Genomic DNA, 4,743 nt, shown 5'->3' with positions numbered 1-4,743 from the left:
ATTTCCTACATACCTTCTGTCCTCACCCATGCAAAACCTCCCTCATTATCAACATGCCCTACCAGAGTGCTACATTTGCCACAATTTGATGAACCTGTAATGAAACATCATAATCACCTCAAATCCATGGTATCACTCTTGGTGTTACACATTTATGGGTTTGAACAAATGTATGATGTGTACCCATCCTTATGGTATCATATGGACTATGTTCACAGTGCTCCACCTATCATCCCCTCTCCCACACCTGGCAACCATAGATCTTTTTATTGTTTCCTTGGTTTTACTTCTTCCAGAGTGTCATATAGTTAAACTAAGTCAATATCTAGCCTTTCAAGAGTGTCTTCTTTTACTTAGCAGTATGCCTGTAAAGTTCCTCCATGCCTTTTAATAGCGTGATAGCTTTTTCCCTTTGTTGGTGTACCACAGTTTGTTTATCCATTCAGGACATCTCAATTGCTTCCAAGTTTTGACAATTATGAATAAGGATGCTATAAACCTGCATTCATGTGCAGGTTTTTGTGTAGACATAAGTTTTCAACTCATTTGGATCAATACCAAGGAGCATGATTGTCAGATTGTATGGTAAGAGTATATTTAGTTTTGTAAGAAACTACCAAACTGCCTTCCAAAGCGGCTGTACCATATTACATTCCCATCTGCAGTAAATGAGCATTCCTGTTGCTCCCCATCCTCATCAGCACTTGATGTTGTCAATGTTGTTGGTTTTAGTCATTCTAATATATGTGGAGTGGTACCTCATTATTGTTTTGATTTGCATTTTCCTGATAACATATGATGTAGAGCATTTTTTTCATATGTTGTTTGGCCATCTGTATATATTTGGTGAGGTGCCTGTTAATATCTTTGGCCCATTTTTTAATCAGGTTGTTTGTTTATTGTTGAATTTTAAGAGTTCTTTATATATTTTGGATAACAGTATTTTATTACACGTGTATTTTGCAAATATTTTCTCCCAGTCTGTGGCTTGTCTTCTCAATCTCTTGACACTGTCTTTCATAGAGCAAAGGTTTTTCATTTTAAGGAAGTCTAGCTAACCAATTATTTTATGGATTGGTGCTTTTGGTATGTGTTTAAAGCCATTGCCCTACCCAAGGTCATCTAGATTCTCTCCTGTGTTATTTTGTAGGCATTTTTAGTTTTGCATGACACATTTAGGTCTCTGATCCATTTAACTCAATTTTTATGAAGGGTGTAAGGTCTGTGTCTTGATTTCTATTTTTTTTCCCATGCAAATGTCTTGTTATTTCAAAACCATTGGTTGAGAATACTATCTCTTCTCCATTGTATTGTTTTTGCTCCTTCTTCAAAAATCAGTAGACTATATTTATATGGGTCTATTTCTGTGCCCTTTGTTCATTCCAATGATCCTTAGTCTATTTTTTCCACCAATACCTCACTGTCTTGATTACTGTAACTATGTAGTAAGACTTGAAGTCAGGTAATATAGTCTTATAAACTTGTAGTTCTCTTTCAGTATAGTATTGGCTCTTCTTGGTATTTTGCCTCTCTATTCAAAGTTCAGAATCAGTAGTTGATATACACAAAATAACTTTCTTGATTTTGATTGGGATTGCATTAAATCTATAGATCAACTTGTGCAATAGATGTTTTCCCTCAAATATTTGTAGATAGAGCTTTTAAAATGTGAGTCATACTTGAAATGTTCTAGATCTGTTCTTTCTAATAAAGCTTTTTGCAGTGATGAAATGTCATGTAATTGCTTGCTAGAACTGTGCTATTTACTAGCCAGATGTGTCTACTGATGACTAGAAACATATTTAGTAGGATTCAGGAACTGAATTGTTTATCTAATTTCAATTAAGTAAAATTTAAGTATCAGCTATGGCTAGGTGTACTATATTAATAGCACAATCTAGAGCATAAAATCTGAAAGAGTAAATCCACTGTAAATTAAACACTAATTTCAGAAAAATAGCTAATTCTTGACCTTATACCTACACCAATACAAAATGTTATAATTACTTCTTAAAGTTATGTGTGTGTGTGTATGTATATATACATATATATATATAGCATTTATCAAACACAGTGGATTTGATATTTACATTTTATCAATAAAATAGCATAAAGTCACAATTCATAATTAATTTAGAATACATATTGCTTCTAAAAATTAGAAATGTGAAGGCCATACACAAATTTTGATAGACATTAAAAGTAATTTCTAACACACATATTTTCCTCTGTATTCTCTTCTTACCTTCTCTAAATTTGTATCACTACAATATTTACAATATCTGGGTAAACCAAGAGATGTCCCCATGAATTAAGAAAATTTTTTAAACATTTTAAATATTTTCAACTTAATCAATTTATTTAATCAATTATTTTTCATATACCCACATTAATGTAGAAGATATGCCAATATTGGTGTGCTCTGCTATGGATACTCTTACTCTTCAGCTTATTGAAAAATTGACCTTACTTGTTCTGTCAATACCCAAATAGATTTTAGAGATATTTGTTTGTTCTTTCTTCCTTTCTTTTTTTTTTAATTGACTATATTCCTCACACTGTACAGTGACTTATTTATTTTGCAACTGGATGTTTGTACCTCTCAATTTCCCTCAACTATTTCCACCTCCCTTCCCTCTGGCAACCACCTGTTTGTTCTCTGTATCTATAACTGCTTCTGTTTATGTTTATTCATTTGTTTTGGCTCTTAAATACTACGTGATTTCACTTATATGTGTATTCTGTCTTTCTGTTTGAATTACTTCCCTTACTATTATACCCTTCAGATCCATTCATAGTGCTGCAGATGGCAAGATTTCATTCTTTTTTATGTCTGAGTAATGTTACATTACACACACACACACATTATATATATACCACATTTTTTTAATCCATCTATTGATGGATACTTAGTTTGCTACCATATTTTGGCTATTGTAAATAATTCTGAATGCAGTGAATATAAGGATGCATATGTATTTTTAAATTAGTAATTTTGTGCTCTTTGGATAAATTTCCAGGAGTGGAATTGCTGAATCATATGGTAGTTCTGTCTTTAATTTTTAAGTGATCTCTATACTGTTTTCCATCATGGCTGCACCAAATTATATTCCTACCAACAGTATATAAAGGTTCCCTTTTCTCTACATCCTCACCAGCACTTGTTCTTTATGTTCTTTTTGATAATACCAATTATAAAAAGTATGAATTGATATCTCATTGTAGTTTTGGCTTGCATTTCCCTAATAATTAGTGATGTTGAACATCTTTTCTTGTGCCTATTGGTTATCTGTGCATCTTCTTTGGAAAAATGTCTGTTCAGATCCTCTGTCCATTTTTTAATTGGTTTTTTTTCTCTTGAATTGTATAAGCTCTTTATATATTTGGATATTAACCTCTTATTGGCTATGTCTTTTGTGAATAGCTTCTCCCATTCAGTAAGTGGCCTTTTAATTTCATTGATAGTTTCCTTTGCTGTGCAAAAGCTTTTTAATTTGATGTAGTCCCATTTATTTATTTTTGCTTTTGTTTCCCTTATCTGAGAAGGCAGGTCCAAATATTACTAAGAACAGTGTCAAAGAATTTCCTGTGTTTTCTTCTAGAAATTTTATGGTTTAAAGTCTTAAATTCAAAATGGATTAAAGACTGAAATATATTTTTGAGCATGGTGTAGGAAAGTGTTACAGTTTGATTCTTTTGTATGTAGCTGTCCAACTTTCCCAGCACCACTTGTTGAAGAGACTGTCTTTTACCCGTTGTTTTCTTGCCTTGTTCGGCCATATAAGTGTTGGGTGACTTCTGGATTCTCTATTCTAATAATTGATGTATCTGTTTTGATACCAGTACTATACTGTTTTGATAACTACAGTTTTGTGGTATAGTTTGAAATCAAACTGGTACCTCCAGCTTTTTCTGCTTTATAAAGATTGTTTTGCTATTTGAGATCTTTGTGTTTTTGTACAAATTTTAAAATTATTTCTTCTAGTTCTGTGAAAAATGCCATTGGTTTGAATTGCATTGTAATTTTTTTGTAATTTTAATTATAGTTTACAATGTTAATTTCTGGTGTACAGCATAGTGATTCATATATATATGTGTGTATATATATATGTGTGTGTGTGTATATATATATATATGCTTTTTCAAATTCTTTGTCACTATAGGCTTTTACAAGGTATTGAATATTGAATATAGCTATACAGTAGGACCTTGCTGTTTATTTTATATATAGTAGTTAGTATCTGCAAATCTTTAGATTACCTTGGTACTATGCTCATTTTAACAATATAAATTCTTCCAATCCATTAACAGTATACCTTTACATCTGTTTGTGTCATCTTCAGTATCTTTCATCAGTGTCTTATGGTTTTCTGAGTACAGGTCTTTTACCTCCTTAGTTAGATTTATTCCTAGGGTTTTTAAATTCTTTTTGATGTGGTTGTAAATTGTATTTTCTGATTTCTTTCTCATAGTTTACTGTTAGTGTATAGAAGTGCAACAGCTTTCTTTAATTTTGTATCCTGCAACTTTGTCAAATTCATTGAGTTCTAGTAGTTTTTTTGGTGTCTTCAGGATTTCCTGTTGATAGTATCATGTTATCTGCAGTGACAGTTTTACTTACATTCCAGTAAGGACTCCTTTTACTTATTTTTCTTTCCTGATTGTTATAGCTAGGACATCTAACACTATGTTGAATAAAAGTGATGAGTGTGAACATCCTTGCCTTGATCTTACACAAAATGC

This window comes from Camelus ferus, chromosome 2 (genome assembly GCF_009834535.1).
Source record: "Camelus ferus isolate YT-003-E chromosome 2, BCGSAC_Cfer_1.0, whole genome shotgun sequence".
Classification (NCBI taxonomy): domain Eukaryota; kingdom Metazoa; phylum Chordata; class Mammalia; order Artiodactyla; family Camelidae; genus Camelus; species Camelus ferus.
Note: the sequence above shows the minus strand (reverse complement) of the source record.